This window comes from Balaenoptera physalus (genome assembly GCF_965194825.1).
Source record: "Balaenoptera physalus genome assembly, chromosome: 17".
NCBI classification, from domain to species: domain Eukaryota; kingdom Metazoa; phylum Chordata; class Mammalia; order Artiodactyla; family Balaenopteridae; genus Balaenoptera; species Balaenoptera physalus.
The window spans coordinates 56,908,915-56,928,675 of record NC_138895.1 but is presented as its reverse complement, the minus strand read 5'-3'; the positions used below and the strand labels follow the sequence as shown (position 1 = coordinate 56,928,675).

Genomic DNA, 19,761 nt, shown 5'->3' with positions numbered 1-19,761 from the left:
ACAAATCTATGCTTTCTCTTTATTTTTATTTTACTTTGTATAGTGACTTCCTTGCTGTCCTTAGGAAGAAAAAAAAAGGAGGCCTTAATAATCTGGTTTTAGTCTATTTTTTTCTTACAATAGTAATACTGAAAGCAAAAGCATGTTATTTTCTATTATCAAACAGTTTTGCAGGTAAATTTCACAGCTAAAATCCAGCCTCTCAATAAAATAGTAGATCAAACAATATCCCTGTGCAGGAATTAAAATTAGTAATCTCATGAATTACAGATCTCCATACTCTGTAAAGTCTCAGAGGAATTATGCTTTTTGTTTGTGTTTTTTGCCTCATTGGAATTCATTGAAAATAAAAGAGTCTATGACATTTAACTGTAGTTTGAGATATATAACATGTTAAGTCAAACTTGTGAAAACTAATCTATTTTAATGTATTCGTTGCCCCAGTTATGATACCACCTAACATAAAATTTAAGGAATAAATTCATTTAGTAGCCAGAAATGGTATTTATGATTATTATCCTTAATCTAGCCTGATTCAATATGAGTAGAGGACATAAGATGTCGGATTTGCACTATATATTTAAAACAATGGAAAATAGTCTTGCAGGTTTTCACTTAGTTCATAAATAGCTAGTAAAACCTTTAACCATTAATTCTGAACAAAAGTTTTCCCATTCTAAAATGCTAGAAAATTAAAAACAAAATAATGTTGATATTTTTTGAGAAGTGTTGATAACAGTTAGATATTTTTGAACTATCAAGAGCTAAATTTAGATGATCACTTATGAAAATAGTTATAACTGGCAGCATAATATCTATAAGTAGATACTTTAGTGTCAACACAGACAAGATTATCAACCTGAGCTGCATGCTAAGCACAATTAACTGAAAAGCAAAAATTCAACCAGAGTACATTGGTCTGATTTTGAGAGTTCTTTTCCAAAAAATTACAGTCACATAAGAGCAGTTATATGAAATTAACTTAGATAGGCAATTTTTTTCTAATTAGAAAAGATGAAGAATTTTTTAATTTAAGGAAGAAAAAGTATGTATTACTCAATAAAATATAAAAACTCTTTTTGCTGGAAGACTCAGGTACCGGAGTTTCTGAAATGTATCTGAGTTACCAGTGGCCAAACCTATGAGGAGACATAGGTTTTGTTTGTTTGTTTGTTTTTAAAATATTTATTTATTTATTTATGACTTCATTGGGTCTTCATTGCTGCACGCGGGCTTTCTCTAGTTGCAGTGAGCTGGGGCTACTCTTTGTTGTGGTGCACAGGCTTCTCATTGGGGTGGCTTCTCTTGTTGCGGAGCACAGGCTCTAGGCGAGTGGGCTTCAGTAGTTGTGGCACACGGGCTCAGTAGTTGTGGCTCGCGGTCTCTAGAGCACAGGCTCAGCAGTTGTGGCACATGGGCTTAGTTGCTCCGCGGCATGTGGGATCTTCCTGGATCAGGGATCGAACCCGTGTCCCCTGCATTGGCAGGCGGATTCTTAACCACTGCACCACCAGGGAAGTCCCTGTTTATTTTTTGAGAGTAATGGATATGTTTATTATCTTGATTGCAGTGATGATTTCACAAGTGTGAATGTCAAAACTATTCAAATGGTATTTTACATACATTCAGTTTATTGTATTATAAATGAATTATACCTCAGGCTGTCTGAAAATGGAATAAGAACTACATGAAATTCTTTAGATTCTTCTTGAGGAGACATAGGTTTTTGAAGAAATTGTCACTAAAGGAATAGAAAGCCAAGTGAAATTGTAACCATGCAAATAAAGATCTGAATAAATATATGACACAAATATAAGGACATGACATTTCTCACAGTTACTGCCCCCAAAAAAGAACTCTACTAAATACTTGTTTTTTTCAATTGCAGTCAGTATACTAAAACACTGATATTCCTTGGAATTCTAAAACTTTGACTTCATTTCTGGCTTTACAAATTATTAATAATATGACTTTATGTAAGTCCCTGATATCTCATTTGATAGAAAATAATAATACCTACCTCAGAGGTTATTTAGAAAATTAAATGTGATAATTGCTGTGAAAGCATAGCACAATACCTGACACATGAATACAATAAATTTTAAGTGGTTAAAAATAATCACTCTGCTAGTGGGAAGCAGCCGCATAGCACAGGGAGATCAGCTTGGTGCTTTGTGACCACCTAGAGGGGTGGGATAGGGAGGGTGGGAGGGAGAGAGATGCAAGAGGGAAGAGATATAGGGACATATGTATATGTATAACTGATTCACTTTGTTATAAAGCAGAAACTGACACACCATTGTAAAGCAATTATACTCTAATAAAGATGTTAAAAAAATAAAAAATAAAATAATCACTCTAATGAAGTCATCATTTCATAGACTAGTTCTATTTTCTTTTCCATTCATCATTCAGCTCTAGTACAGGATAATGTAGCAAACTGTGTAATATTTCCTTAGTGACAGTTAAATGGAAGCCTGATATAGATTTGAAAATAATATCTTGGAGGAAGCAAAGGTAATTTCTATTTGTTACATTTTTATCCACACTTTACTTTAAATCCATCTACTTTAAATTTGTAAAATCTGCAGGCAATTGTCTTGAATTTTTAGCAAGATATACAAGAAGCCCAAATGGTTTCTTAAATTTATAAAATAAGCAACTACCTACTCGAAACCAACTTATGAAGATGTGGAATGCAATGAGATTATAATCACACCTGTCTCACATCTTTTCCCACACATAACCTAAAACTGAACCTCTTCAACCCATAAAAACACTGCTGATAAACCCTGCTAACATACAGTATTTCTCCTTTTTCTCTTCTCTTTGGAATTTCTCCTTGATGTCCTTAGGGAAAAAGCCAAGATATGAGTATCATTTAACATAATTTTAATTTTGTTTTATTTTTTTCAGCTTTAAAAGGAAATGAAAGCAATTATCAAGAAATGAACATATGGGATATTTTTATGGGGGCTAATATAATGCTAGTTCAAATAGCTTGTGTTTTAAAAATCTAACGTATTTCTTCCAGCCCATCACTCATCATCCTAACCCTATTCCTCATTACTTACCTACATAGGATATAAAATAGATGGGGATGTAAGAATTGGTTTCCCATAGTTGGAAATAAAAATGTAATTTTTAATCCTTTAATAATAAGTGAAGCAACAATAGCTTGAACAATAACTTCTGGAAATTCTGGAAAACTTTTCCTGTGACACAGATCTATTCTCATACCACTAACAGCCATAATGAAAATCTTCAAGTAACAACTTACATCACAAGGTAATCATATTGACCAAAAATACTGGTCAGTTGTGGGAATGTCTCAAAGAGGGAAAATAGGACTAAAAACGTTTCCTATAACTCCCCTGATTTAGAATTCTAACATATACATGTGAAATAAAAATTATTCAAGAGTGAGAAGAGAGACATACATTTCTCTTTACACATTTTTTAAAATAAATTTATTTATTTATTTATATTTTTGGCTGCGTTGGGTCTTGGTTGCTGTGCTTGGGCTTTCTCTAGTTGTGGCGAGTGGGGGCTACTCTTCCTTGCGGTGCGCGGGCTTCTCATTGCGGTGGCTTCTCTTGTTGTGTGGCACCAGCTCTAGGCGCGTGGGCTTCAGTAGTTGTGGCTCATGGGCTGTAGAGCACAGGCTCAGTATTTGTGGTGCACGGGCTTAGTTTCTCTGTGGCATGTGGGATCTTCCCAGACCAGGGGTCGAACCTGTGTCCGCTGCATTGGCAGGCGTATTCTTAACCACTGTGCCACCAGGGAAGTTCTCTCCTTACACTTTTCACATTTCACTACGTCATTTGGGATACCTGTCATTCACTCGAATTCACTGAGTAGACACTCCTACTGAGTAGACACTTTTGTTTGGAGTAACTGGGATAGGGATTGAAAGAAACCTTTTTAGTTCTTATCAAGAGAGGTGAAAAGATAAAGCAAACCTGTTAGTCAGTTTGCCTGTTTGTCATCTCTTCTCTCTTCCCACAATCCTTGCTGAGTGAGCATGGGGTCACATGACACCTCCCCCCCACACACCATTCACCCCACCAGATAAACACAGCTGAGGCTGATTGGATCAATTGTAGGCACCTGACTCAAGCTGAGCCAATCAGATTCATCTTCCAGGCATTTGGAATTAGGAATTCTTGTCACAACTTTGGAACATTTAGAGAGATCACCCAAAGCTGACCCTAGTGGCCATGTTTGGTCTAGTATAAGTGAAACAGGGAGATGTGCTCCATAGAGAAAAAACAGTGATTGAGGTGCATACAAGGATGAAGAAATGAGAGTCCCTGTGGCCCTGGAGCGAGAGAATAGAATGAAGTCAACAGGCTTGGATTTTGATGGCATTCTGTTTCCTTGTTCCATTCTCTCATAAAACTTGCCCTCGGGCTTCCCTGGTGGCGCAGTGGTTGAGAATCTGCCTGCCAATGCAGGGGACATGGGTTCGAGCCCTGGTCTGGGAAGATCCCACATGCCACGGAGCAACTGGGCCCGTGAGCCACAATTACTGAGCCTGCGCGTCTGGAGCCTGTGCTCCACAACAGGAGAGGCCACGATGGTGAGAGGCCCGCGCACCGCGATGAAGAGTGGTCCCCACTTGCCACAACTAGAGAAAGCCCTCGCACAGAAACGAAGACCCAACACAGTCATAAATAAATAAATAAAATAAAAATAAAAGAACGTGAGTTTCTAAAAAAAAAATCAGAATGTTAACAAATTAAAAAAATAAATAAATAAAATTAAAACTTGCCCTTGAGTTTTTAAATAGTGTTTTACCCTTTAAATAAATTCCCCGTCATTACTTAGCTAGTTTGAGTGAGTCTCTGTTCCTTACAACCAATGACTAAGGTAGGAAGTGAGCTGTTCCCTAGTCTCACTTTGAAAACCAAGTTTTGCAGAGATATACTGTTACAGAGTAACTCTTATTAACTTGGTAGAATGCTGTGTGTGACAGTTTGGATCTTTTGTTCTTGTTTTCAAAAAATTAGTATATATTTTATGTAAATTTAAAGATGCCAAACAAAAGCATAAATTTCATAAACCAAGGTACTAACATAATGTGAAAATAAGAGAAGTATCATTTGACTGTATTTTTAAAATACTATTACAAATAGGGTCCAGCTTTACACTTAAAAGTTCTTTTAGAATATTTAAATTTTGCATATATATGAAATGTCTAAGTCTTGACTGTTCATTTTCCAGTCTCTCTTACCTTTTATTATAATCTTTGTTTTTCCCTTTTGTATTAATTTTACTTTTCTTTTTTTAATTAACTTATTTATTTTTTTGGCTGCATTGGGTCTTCGTTGCTGCATGCGGGCTTTCTCTAGTTGCGGCGAGCGGGGGCTACCCGTCATTGCGGTGGCTTCTCTTGTTGTGGAGCACGGGTTCTAGGCATGCGGGCTTCAGTAGTTGTGGCACGTGGGCTCAGTAGTTGTGGCTTGCAGGCTCTAGAGCACAGGCTCAGTAGTTGTGGCACACAGGCTTAGTTGCTCCGCAGCATGTGGGATCTTCCTGGGCCAGGGCTTGAACCCATGTCCCTGCATTGGCAGGTGGATTCTTAACCACTGTGCCGCCAGGGAAGTCCCTGTATTAATTTTAGTTAGATTTTTATTTTTATCAAATGTACGTACATAGTTTTTATTAAGGCAAATTTTACTGAAAGAATTATAATAATGCCAATCCTCCTCTCCCAAACCAAACACTGAATTTTTCTAAAAATTTGTTTTCTCTAGTAGTTTCATATTTCTAAATAACATATTTTACTGCTATCTCTGTGTAGCAATGTTATTTTTCCCACTGCCTCCATTCCCCTTTCCCAGTCCTTCCTATACAGGGTTTACTTTATTCTGATTGTCTAAATACATTTTGTCCCTGTAGGTAAAGTAGAACAAAAAAGGATATTTTGCACAAGTAGGGCACTGCAACTACTCCTTCCTTCCTGTACAACCCTTTATTTTTTCCTGGAATTAGTAACTGCCTAAAGTTTTCATTTGTCAGTTTTTATTTGTTTTTCATTTGCCTAAATTTACTGTAGTTTTTCAGTACTGTTTCTCAAGTGTTTAAAATCAATTTCTTCTTCCTTTGCTTTTATTTTTCTTATATCCCCCTGTTCCAATCTGGACTGGTATCTACACATTTTAGTTCTGGGGAATTTTCTTGTGTAATTCTATAGATGATTTCATTGATGATTCTCTCCATTTTCTTGTTTGGAAATTGGATCTTTTGTTGGATCCTCTAAGTTCTTTACTTTTCATCTCTTGTTTCCCCTCTGCTTGATCTTTTTGTTCTACCAGCTGGGAAATTTCTTCAATATTATCTTCCAAATCTCCTACTGAATTGTTCATTTTACCTATCTTATTTTTTATTTCCAATAATTTTTCTTATTCTCTGTTCTGTTTTTATAGCATGCTTGTTCTTGTTTTATGCTTGTAATAATCATGTTATTTCTTTGAGAATATTCCTTAAAGTATGTTTTGCCCCTTTTAGTGTGTCTGTTTTCTTTATGTAATTTATTTTCTCTTTATCTAGTCTAATGTCTGTCTTTCTTGTTGAGGACTCTCCTCAAATGTCTTATGATACTTAATTGTCTGTTTCATATTTAAGCATAAGAGCCTAGAATGCCATAGGGAAGCACAATATGTTTGTGAATAGGGTGCCTCAACTGTATAATGATGGGTAGTGAACATGCTTTTCTTTTTTCATTGGAATCTCTCAATCATCTCTTTCAATAGGTGTTTTCTTTGGGGTCATTTGCTTCCCCAGAGAAGTATTCTTTTATTCTCCCACCTGGGAGGGTACATACCTCAATCCTGTGTTCCAGGAACAGGTAGAGAAGGGGAGCTAGAGTCTTACCAATCAGTACAAAATTTTGGACTTAGTCATTTTGGCTTCAGCCCCATTTCCCATACTGACTAGTGTCCAGAGCCTCTCAGATGTGGTATTTCACCTAAAAGCTAAAATATTGGTACTCTTCAAGGTAGAAGGTGGGAAGAAAATAAAGAAAGATTTATTTAGAGGTGTGGGGAGTAGATGAAATCCAAGGGTCTAGCCACTTTCAACCACTCTCCTTGTTCTCAGCATTGAGCTCACCACCACCTCCCCCAGTGCCTTGTGCTTCCATGTCCTAAACCTTTCCAGGTTTCTGTAGGGCAAATTAGACTAAAAAGAGAACAAGGAGAAGGAGGAAGAGGAGGAAGAAGAAGAGAAAGAAAAAGGAGATGAAGGAGAAGAAGAAACGTGTTTCTCATGGATAACCGTCTGTCTAGGCACCCAGGTTATAGCTTTCTTTATTGAACACCACTATCCATCTGCTTTCCATCTCCGAAAGAATTCTGTTGAAATCCCTCATCATATCTTCCTTCTTTTTTTTTCTTATATATTTTTTGTCCCTTTTTACTCCTTTACTTACTTTATTGGGGCTTCAGGAGAATGAGGAAACAAGAGGCATGTTCAATCGCAAGTTTTCTCCTTACTTCACGTAGAATAAATTCAGATTCCCTTTTCTGCTCATTGCTCTTGCCAGGTCCTGAGTTTATCCCCAGGGCATAATACTTTAGGGATTTCAACCTGAAAAAAATAGCCTGAAGAATTTTCCTGAATTTACATAGAGAAACTTCAACTATAATGTCCTATAGCTTCTCACCCAAAAGCATGGTATTAGCCAACAGGAAAAAAACACACCATAATAGTGGAAGCCACAGTTAGCAGAGTTGTGAATTTTGAGGCAGTGAACACACAGGCTCAATGAGTGGAACAATGATTCAGTTAATTTGATCAATCTGAGTGATGGAACTCTAGGGACATCCCCAGAGGAGGAGAATGCCATGTGTTTGCCACTGATCTTATGAAATGTGGCTCTGCTCTTTAAACTGCAACCTTAAAAATACAGTACAGAATTTTAGTTTACTAAAGTCACTCTCTACCACTGGGAGCCACCTGGACTTTTACACATTGGCCAAAGCTTTCAAATTACTTTATCAGAGTCTGAGAAAAGTCTGATTGTAAATTATTTGCTAACGTAAGTATTCAGGTTAGGAAGATAGCTTAGTCTAATTTACCAAAGCCTGTCCTTTCTTCTTAATTTCACCCTGCTTCTGCCACCGTATTGTAGATGCAGGCAAACATTCTTATGGTCCTTGAAAAAGCATTGTGCAACTTTAGGCTTAGGTCATTCTTTTAGAAAAACTTATACTGACTTTTTAAGTCTCCAAAATCCTCATACACATGAATTTCCATCTGCTGTTTTCTTTTTTAGATGTTACATAGTGTAGTTTAATGGCCATTGAATGAAGAATAAGAAAAGTTTTAGGCATAACCATAGTTTTTAATTTCTATGAGTGTCAATTTCCCAGGAAAAAATATGTGAAAGAGCCTTGTAAATTATAAAGAAATTTGTATAATCCATTCCACCATTTTTAGTTTTTCAAAGAACACTGAGTGATGATTCTGTTTAAAATGATAAGGAATAAACATTTAATCATTATAATAAAAAGAATTTCAGTGGATTAATTTGATGGGCCTACCTTTTAATTATTATGACTACATAAAAGAAAAATACCCTAAGGCCTTCTCCAAGTTACACATTTTCCCTGTAACTAACTGTAGTGTTTGTTATATGCTGAATTATGCCCCCCCACCCCAAATTTATATTCCGAAGCTCAATCCAGTACCTCAGAATTGACTGTATTTGGAGATAGGACCTTTAAGGAGGTAATTAAGTTAAAATGGGTTTGTTAGGGTGGACCCTAATCCAATAGGACTGGTGTCCTTACAAGAAGAAGAGGTTAAGACACAGAGGGAAAACCAGGTGAAGACAGGGAGAAGGTCACAACCCACAAGCCAAGGAGAGAGGCCTCAGATGAAACAACCCTGCAGACAACTTGATCTTGGACTTCTAGCCTCCAGAATTGTGACAAAATCAATTTCTGTTGTTTAAGCCACTCAGTCTATGACATTTTGTTATATCAGCACTAGAAAAAAAATACACTGTTTAAGGCAAAAAAAAGAAAAATGTAAGACCACAGCACATGTTGTCCTGGGATAATATATAGTCCTTCTTAGAAATTTTACTAATTTACAAAAGGTAATTTTTCTAGAAACATGAAAAGGGTGGTAATTTTATTAATTTAATGTTGTTTTTCACATTATTCTTAATTGTGTTTATTTTAGTTTAAATTCTACTAACAGGTAAGGTGGCAGTGTTTTGTATTGCATTGGCCAAAAAGTTTGTTCGGTTTTAAATTAAAAATAAAAAACCTTTTTTATTTCACCAAGAATTTTACTGAACAATGTATTCACTAACTGAACAAACTTTTTGGCTAACCTAATACCTCAGGAATAAAACCGCTATATAGTCATACATTCAGTAGCAGCATCAAAACACATGTGGGATTTGCTTTGGTTTTTTTTCTCTGTTGTACCAAATAAATTTACCAGACGAAAAGCTCAAATATAGCTAGTATGTAAACCATTCTGTTGGCTTGCATGTATATTTCATTTTATATATTAAATATATATATTTATATTTATATATACATATATAGTCAATAAATTACAAATGTAAATAATAGAGAGTAACAAGAATGGTATCTTGGCATATCCCATTAATAGAATGCCCTTATGAAGTATGATGGTTACTTTTTTCTTAGTTAAGGAAAACAGTAAAGAGACTTGGAATGTCTACTAAGGACTAGGCAGGAGATACGAACTTAGAAGTCACTGTTTTTGAAAAACAAGGTAGTTTCGCATTTATATTTAAGACAACTTGAATTTTTGAAACTGTATTGTAGTTCTGATATTTTCATTATTAATAATATTTAGCATATTATTTATTGATAAGTCAATGAAAATATTTGTAATGTCTAAATAATTTACTAATATCCTCTTACTTGCTCCAAATTATGAATCATAAGAAAGAGGACAAGTGTATTTATTTAGCCTAAATATAGCAAATGCTAAATACTGTCTCCCTGAATATTGAAATATAATCTCCCTGCATATTCTTTACCCCAGGGTGTTACCAGAGTAGTACCCTAGGGTAAAGAGTATGAAGGGAGATTATATTTTACGTAAACAGTATGGAGTAAAAAGAACCTTGGCATATCCCTGTTAATGGAATGTCCTTAATGAGGTATCCTAATTACTTTTTTCTTGGTTAAGGAAAACAGTAAAGAAGGCTTGGAACGTCATATATGAATCTGAGTTATTTCTGCCATTTGGATGGCATTGCAGCACACTGGAATTGCTTGAGCTGCAAGCAAGTTTTTTGGATTGAAAGGAGATATTCTCAAATCTAGAAAGTACTGTTTAGTATGTATAAAAATAAAATACGTACAAAAATAAAACAAAAAGGAGTTAACTTACTTTTAAAATAATGAACTCATAAGTCAAATATAAAATATGAACCTAAGAAAAGTAATAGTAATAAATGAGCAAAAGCTGTTTTCTGTAAACAGTATATATTCTGATTTCTCTCTTGTTCCCATTTGTGAGTTGTTCGTGCTTCTAAAGGCAACCCCTGCACTTGATCACTAGATTCCACACCCTTTCTTCAAGTCAGCTTGTCATTCCAGCAATTCTTCCTTCTCCATCATTATTTCTCTTTTTTATGGATTGTAAGTACAAAACATGTTGTAGTTTCTCCCATCAGACTTTTGTAAACCTCTTTCCCCTGATATCTCTTATCAAGGACGCAAATGACCTTCACCTTTCTAAAGCCAGTGGTTCATTTTCAGTCCTCATTTTACTTGAGCAGCATTTTAAACTGTGGCTTCCAGGGCACTCACTCTCTTGGTTTTCCTCCTACCCTACTGGCTGCTTTTTCTCAAACTCCTTTATTTGATCCTTCATATCTTTTTGACAAAGCAATGTTCAAATGCCCCAAAGCTAAGTCATTGAACATCTCTGTAATCTCATCCAGATACATAGCTTTAGATGCCACATATCTGCTGGTGACTTCTTAGTTTGTATCTCCCCTCCTAGATCTGCCCTCTGACTTCAGACTCATATATCTAACTACCTACTTGACATCCTTAACTGGATGTCTAAAAATCATCTCATACTTGACATGATCAAAATTGAACTCTTGATATTACATTCTTCAGTCTCCATCTAAGACAGCATCTCCCATAGTCTCTCCTTTATCAGTAATAGCAACTCCATCCTTTCAGGTGTTCAAACCAAAAAACCTTGTAGTCTTTCATATCTCACATCCAACCTGTCAGCAAATCCTGTTGACTTTGCCTTTGAAATACATCCAGACTTTAACCACTTCTCACCACATCTATGTCTCACCTGGATTATTGCAACTGCCTTCTCACTGGTTCCTGTTTAGCCCCTTGCTCTCTTATAGTCAATAGAAAAGTCCAACTGGGCCTTTTAAAAGATAAGTTAGATCACATCATTTCTTTACTCAAACATCTTGCAACAGCTTCTGTTTCATTATAAAGATAAGGCCTTATGCCAAGCTGCTCTTCTAATACCTTCCTATTCTACTGCATGTTAATCCTCCATCCCTCTACTCTAGCCCCATTGGCCTTCTTGTTCTGGCCTCTTGTTCATGAAACCTGCTAGAAATGGTACCACCTCAAGCTTTTGTACTTGCTTTTCATTCTGCCTAAAAAGATCGCTTCCCTGCATCCCCCTACCTTCCCACCATGTCCCTGTCCCCCACTCCCCAATCATTATGTGGGTTATTCTTTCTGTTTCAAATCTTTGCTCCAATGTCACCTTCCTAGTGAGACCTTCCCCAATGACCCTATTTAGGGTAACTCTCCCTCTTCCCAGCTCTTGGCAATTAGCATACTTCTCTGTTATTACATAGCACTTCTCATCATCTGATGTGATGCATAGTTTTGCTTATTTCGTTTTGTATTCTCTGTCACCCTTCACTAGAATGTGAGCCCAGAAAGGAGGAATTATTGTCTGGTTTGTATTGCTTGTATCCCCACAGCCTAGAATAGTTCCTGGTAGACCGTTAATAATTTTTTTAAATAAATTAATAGACACTGATATACTCTTTATTTTTTGCCTCTTCATAACTAGATTTTAAATAACCATGGTCTGCTTTTATTTTGATAAATTACAGCCAATTTATTTTGTATTTTTCTCTCTATTACCCATAATCTAGTCATAGATTTTCTTTTTAATCATAGGATAATAGATTTTTAGAACTAGAACGGACCTTTTAAGGTGAAGAAAATTATTTGGTCACCGTGGACTGTTATTGAACCTCTTTGGGCCTTAGTTTCTTTATCGGTAATTGAATAAGTCAAAGTCAGGCTGTAAATCCAGCTCAAGTTTTAAATCAATATTCAACTCGTGTATCACAACACTAGGAAGGTTCATATTTAGTTTTTTTTTGTGCAATATACCTGAAAGTCAGTCACTTTTCACTAGAAATCATTTTCCATGAAGGAAAATTTCCTTCCAGTAGTTTGGGAGGGACAGAGGAGAGTGAGGGAGTTCAGGCTGGATGTCTTTATTTCGTTGGTAAACTGGGAAGTGAGGTCTTCAACTGAAAATAAGAAGGATAAGAATAGGAATGGGCATTTGAACAGAATGGAAAAGATTAATGAGTGTGAACAGTAAGGTGGAGAATTTACTGAGTTACTTTTTTTTTTTTTTTAAACATCTTTATTGAAATATAATTGCTTTACAATGGTGTGTTAGTTTCTGCTTTATAACAAAGTGAATCAGTTATACATATACATATGTTCCCATATCTCTTCCCTCTTGCATCTCCCTCCCTCCCACCCTCCCCATATCACCCCTCTAGGTGATCACAAAGCACCAAGCTGATCTCCCTGTGCTATGTAAAATAGATAGCTAGCGTGAAGCAGCCACATAGTACTGAGTTACTTTTGTTAAATGTATATAAATCATGCATATGCTTTTTCAAGGGAAAGTCTATTGAGAGTGGCATGGGCATAAATACACCACCAGATGTAAAATAGCTAGCTAGTGGGAAGCAGCCGCATAGCACAGAGAGATCAGGTCAGTGCTTTGTGACCGCCTAGAGGGGTGGGATAGGGAGGGTGGGAGGGAGACGCAAGAGGGAGGAGATATGGGGATATATGTATACATATAGCTGATTCACTTTGTTATACGGCAGAAACTAACACAATGTTATAAAGCAATTATACTCCAATAAAGATGTTAAAAACAATAGCAATAGGAAATTACAGTAGTTCTTTATAAGAAAAATACAAATTAAAATATTTTTAAAGATTTAAAGAAATAGTACACCTAAGTAACTGATATCACTAAAAGAGCTTCAGAGGATTAACCAAGATGGCGGAGTAGAAGGACGTGCTCTCACTCCCTCTTACGAGAGCACCAGAATCACAACTGGCTTCTGGACAATCATTGACAGGAAGACCCTGGACTTCACCAAGGAGGATACCCCACGTCCAAGGACAGAGGAGAAGCCACAGTGAGATGGTAGGAGGGGCGCAATCAGAGTAAAATCAAATCCCATAACTGCTGGGTGGGTGACTCACAGACTGGCGAACACTTATACCACAGAAGTCCACCCACTGGAGTGAAGGTTCTGAGCCCCACGTCAGACTTCCCAACCTGGGGGTCCGGCAACGGGAGGAGGAATTCCTAGAGAATCAGACTTTGAAGCCTAGTGGGAATTGATTGCAGGACTTTGACAGGACTGGGGGAAACAGAGACCCCACTCTTGGAGGGCACACACAAAGTAATGTGTGCATTGGGACCCAGGGGAAGGAGCAGTGACCCTGGGGAGACTGAACCAGACCTACCTGCTGGTGTTGGGGGGTCTCCTGCAGAGGCGAGTGGTGGCTCTGTTTCACCGTGGGGATAAGGACACTGGCAGCAGAGGTTCTGGGACGTTCTTCTTGGCGTGAGCCCGCCCAGAGTCTGCCATTAACCCCACCAAAGAGCACAGGTAGGCTCCAGTGTTGGGTTGCCTCAGGCAAAACAACCAACAGGGAGGGAACCCAGCCCCACCCATCAACAGTCAAGTGGATTAAGGTTTTACTGAGCTCTGACCGCCACAGCAACAGTCAGCTCTACCCACCACCAGAGCCTCCCATCAAGCCTCTTAGATAGCCTCAACCACCAGAGGGCAGACAACAGAAGCAAGAAAAACTTCAATCCTGCAGCCTGTGGACCAAAAACCACAGTTACAGAAAGATAGACAAGATGAAAAGGCAGAGGGCTATGTACCAGATGAAGGAACAAGAAAAAACCCCAGAAAAACAACTAAATGAAGTGGAGATAGGCAACCTTCCAGAAAAAGAATTCAGAATAATGATAGTGAAGATAATCCAGGACCTCGGAATAAGAATGGAGGCAAAGATTGAGAAGATGCAAGAAATGATTAACAAAGACCTAGAAGAATTAAAGAACAAACAAACAGAGATGACCAATACAATAACTGAAATGAAAACTACACTAGAAGGAATCAATAGCAGAATAACTGAGGCAGAAGAACGGATAAGTGACCTGGAAGACAGAATGGTGGAATTCACTGCTGCGGAACAGACTAAAGAAAAAAGAATGAAAAGAAATGAAGACAGCCTAAGAGACCTTGGGGACAACATTAAACGCAACAACATTCGCATTATAGGGGTCCCAGAAGGAGAAGAGAGAGAGAAAGGACCAGAGATAATATTTGAAGAGATTATAGTCGAAAACTTCCCTAACATGGGAAAGGAAATAGCCACCCAAGTCCAGGAAGTGCAGAGAGTCCCATACAGAATAAACCCAAGGAGAAACACGCCGAGACACATAGTAATCAAAGTGGCAAAAATTAAAGACAAAGAAAAATTATTAAAAGCAGCAAGGGAAAAATGACAAATAACATACAAGGGAACTCCCATAAGGTTAACAGCTGATTTCTCAGCAGAAACTCTGCAAGCCAGAAGGGAGTGGCATGATATACTTAAAGTGATGAAAGGGAAGAACCTACAACCAAGATTACTCTACCTGGCAAGGATCTCATTTAGATTTGATGGAGAAATCAAAAGCTTTACAGACAAGCAAAAGCTAAGAGAATTCAGCACCACCAAACCAGCTCTACAACAAATGCTAAAGGAACTTCTCTAAGTGGGAAACACAAGAGAAGAAAAGGACCTACAAAAACAAACCCAAAACAATTAAGAAAATCGTCATAGGAACATACATATCGATAATTACCTTAAACGTGAATGGATTAAATGCCCCAACCAAAAGACATAGACTGGCTGAATGGATACAAAAACAAGACCCATATATATGCTGTCTACAAGAGACCCACTTTAGACCTAGGGACACATACAGACTGAAAGTGAGGGGATGGAAAAAGATATTCCATGCAAATGGAAATCAAAAGAAAGCTGGAGTAGCTATACTCATATCAGATAAAATAGACTTTAAAATAAAGAATGTTACAAGAGACAAGGAAGGACACTACATAATGATCAAGGGATCAATCCAAGAAGAAGATATAACAATTATAAATGTATATGCACCCAACATAGGAGCATCTCAATACATAAGGCAACTGCTAACAGCTATAAAAGAGGAAATCGACAGTAACACAATAATAGTGGGGGACTTTAACACCTCACTTACACCAATGGGCAGATCATCCAAAATGAAAATAAATAAGGAAACAGAAGCTTTAAATGACACAATAGACCAGATAGATTTAATTGATATATATAGGACATTCCATCCAAAAACAGCAGATTACACGTTCTTCTCAAGTGCGCACGGAACATTCTCCAGGATATATCACATCTTGGGTCACAAATCAAGCCTCAGTAAATTTAAGAAAATTGAAATCATATCAAGTATCTTTTCTGACCACAACGCTATGAGATTAGAAATGAATTACAGGGAAAAAAACGTAAAAAAGACAAACACATGGAGGCTAAACAATACGTTACTAAATAACCAAGAGATCACTGAAGAAATCAAAGAGGAAATCAAAAAATACCTAGAGACAAATGACAATGAAAACACGACGACCCAAAACCTATGGGATGCAGCAAAAGCGGTTCTAAGAGGGAAGTTTATAGCTATACAAGCCTACCTAAAGAAACAAGAAAAATCTCAAGTAAACAATCTAACCTTACACCTAAAGAAACTAGAGAAAGAAGAACAAACAAAACCCAAAGTTAGCAGAAGGAAAGAAGTCATAAAGATCAGAGCAGAAATAAATGAAATAGAAACAAAGAAAACAATAGCAAAGATCAATAAAACTAAAAGTTGGTTCTTTGAGAAGATAAACAAAATTGATAAGCCATTAGCCAGACTCATCAAGAAAAAGAGGGAGAGGACTCAAATCAATAAAATCAGAAATGAAAAAGGAGAAGTTACAACAGACACCGCAGAAATACAAAGCATCCTAAGAGACTACTACAAGCAACTTTATGCCAATAAAATGGACAACCTGGAAGAAATGGACAAATTCTTAGAAAGGTATAACCTTCCAAGACTGAATCAGGAAGAAACAGAAAATATGAACAGACCAATCACAAGTAATGAAATTGAAACTGTGATTAAAAATCTTCCAACAAACAAAAGTCCAGGACCAGATGGCTTCACAGGTGAATTCTATCAAACATTTAGAAAAGAGCTAACACCCATCCTTCTCAAACTTTTCCAAAAAATTGCAGAGGAAGGAACACTCCCAAACTCATTCTATGAGGCCACCATCACCCTGATACCAAAACCAGACAAAGACACTACAAAAAAAGAAAATTACAGACCAATATCACTGATGAATATAGATGCAAAAATCCTCAACAAAATACTAGCAAACAGAATCCAACAACACATTAAAAGGATCATACACCACGATCAAGTGGGATTTATCCCAGGGATGCAAGAATTCTTCAATATACGCAAATCAATCAATGTGATACACCATATTAACAAATTGAAGAATAAAAACCATATGATCATCTCAGTAGATGCAGGAAAAGCTTTTGACAAAATTCAACACCCATTTCTGATAAAAACTCTCCAGAAAGTGGGCATAGAGGGAACCTACCTCAACATAATAAAGGCCATATATGACAAACCCACAGCAAACATCCTTCTCAATGGTGAAAAACTGAAAGCATTTCCTCTAAGATCAGGAACGAGACAAGGATGTCCACTCTCACCACTATTATTCAACATAGTTCTGGAAGTCCTAGCCACAGCAATCAGAGAAGAAAAAGAAATAAAAGGAATACAAATTGGAAAAGAAGAAGTAAAACTGTCACTGTTTGCGGATGACATGATACTATACATAGAGAATCCTAAAACTGCCACCAGAAAACTGCTAGAGCTAATTAATGAATATGGTAAAGTTGCAGGATACAAAATTAATGCACAGAAATCTCTTGCATTCCTATATATAATTATGAAAAATCTGAAAGAGAAATTATGGAAACACTCCCATTTACCATTGCAACAAAAAGAATAAAATACCTAGGAATAAACCTACCTAGGGAGACAAAAGACCTGTATGCAGAAAACTATAAGGCACTGATGAAAGAAATTAAAGATGATACCAACAGATGGAGAGATATACCATGTTCTTGGATTGGAAGAATCAACATTGTGAAAATGAGTATACTACCCAAAGCAATCTACAGATTCAATGCAATCCCTATCAAATTACCAATGGCATTTTTTATGGAGCTAGAACAAATCATCTTAAAATTTGTATGGAGACACAAAAGACCCCGAATAGCCAAAGCAGTCTTGAGGCAAAAAAATGGAGCTGGAGGAATCAGACTCCCTGACTTCAGACTATACTACAAAGCTACAGTAATCAAGACAATATGGTACTGGCACAAAAACAGAAACATAGATCAATGGAACAAGATAGAAAGCCCAGAGATTAACCCACGCACCTATGGTCAACTAATCTATGACAAAGGAGGCAAAGATATACAATGGAGAAAAGACAGTCTCTTCAATAAGTGGTGCTGGGAAAACTGGACAGCTACATGTAAAAGAATGAAATTAGAATACTCCCTAACACCATACACAAAAATAAACTCAAAATGGATTAGAGACCTAAATATAAGACTGGACACTATAAAACTCTTAGAGGAAAACATAGGAAGAACACTCTTTGACATAAATCACAGGAAGATCTTTTTTGATCCACCTCCTAGAGTAATGGAAATAAAAACAAAAATAAACAAGTGGGACCTAATGAAACTTCAAAGCTTTTGCACAGCAAAGGAAACCATAAACAAGACGAAAAGACAACCCTCAGAATGGGAGAAAATATTTGCAAATGAATCAACGGACAAAGGATTAATCTCCAAAATATATAAACAGCTCATTCAGCTCAATATCAAAGAAACAAACACCCCAATCCAAAAATGGGCCGAAGACCTAAATAGACATTTCTCCAAAGAAGACATACAGACGGCCACGAAGCACATGAAAAGATGCTCAACATCACTAATTATTAGAGAAATGCAAATCAAAACTACAATGAGGTATCACCTCACTCCTGTTAGAATGGGCATCATCAGAAAATCTACAAACAACAAATGCTGGAGAGGGTGTGGAGAAAAGGGCACCCTCTTGCACTGTTGGTGGGAATGTAAATTGATACAGCCACTATGGAGAACAATATGGAGGTTCCTTAAAAAACTAAAAATAGAATTACCATATGACCCAGCAATCCCACTACTGGGCATATACCCAGAGAAAACCGTAATTCAAAAAGACACATGCACCCGAATGTTCATTGCAGCACTGTTTACAATAGCCAGGTCATGGAAGCAACCTAAATGCCCATCAACAGACGAATGGATAAAGAAGTTGTGGTACATATATACAATGGAATATTACTCAGCCATAAAAAGGAACGAAATTGAGTCATTTGTTGAGACGTGGATGGATCTAGAGACAGTCATACAGAGTGAAGTAAGTCAGAAAGAGAAAAACAAATATCGTATATTAATGCATGTATGTGGAACCTAGAAAAATGGTACAGATGAGCCAGTTTGCAGGGCAGAAGTTGAGACACAGATGTAGAGATTGGACATATGGACACCAAGGGGGGAAAACTGCGGTGAGGTGGAGATGGTGGTGTGCTGAATTGGGCGATTGGGATTGACATGTATACACTGATGTGTATAAAATTGATGCCTAATAAGAACCTGCAGTATAAAAAAACAAACAAAACAACTAATACTAAACTTTCATTGGGTTATTTGTATGGAAATATGTTAATGTAAATGTTTCAGACATTACATGAAATTTCTAAAAATCTTATATTTGTATTTGTATGGAAATATGTATGGAAATATGTTAATATAAATGTTTCAGACATTACATGAAATGTCTAAAAATCTTATATGTTCTGGTATAATGTTATAAGTAATAATCCTAGTTATTACTTTAAAATGTATATGTCAGAAATAACTAATTTTCTTGTCAACTGCATTATTATGAACTCTCATCAAATCTTTAACTGTGGTCATTTTTAAGTCTTTTGTCATTTACAGACAGTTCTGGGTGTACTCTGATGATTTTGCAAATATGTTCCTATAAGAGGGTTTCATCTTCAAGAAATTCATGGAAAAGACTCTGACAAGTACAGGTTTCTGGTAACTGACTGTACTGCTGAACTGAATGAATAAGCATTTTCAGAACTCTAATGAAAAACTGATGAACTCATAAAAGTGCTAACAAAAGATCAAGATGAAAAAAAAAATTAATTACATGGGACTGAGTGAACTGATGAGGATGAGTATAATTTTT

The 19,761-nt window shown here is 36.8% G+C and overlaps 1 long non-coding RNA gene across 1 annotated transcript in view; it reads left to right on the top strand.

Moving 5' to 3' along the window:
- Positions 1-19,761, top strand: part of LOC309647237 — a 526,943-nt gene that overhangs the window by 6,492 nt on the left and 500,690 nt on the right. The window lies entirely within an intron of this gene.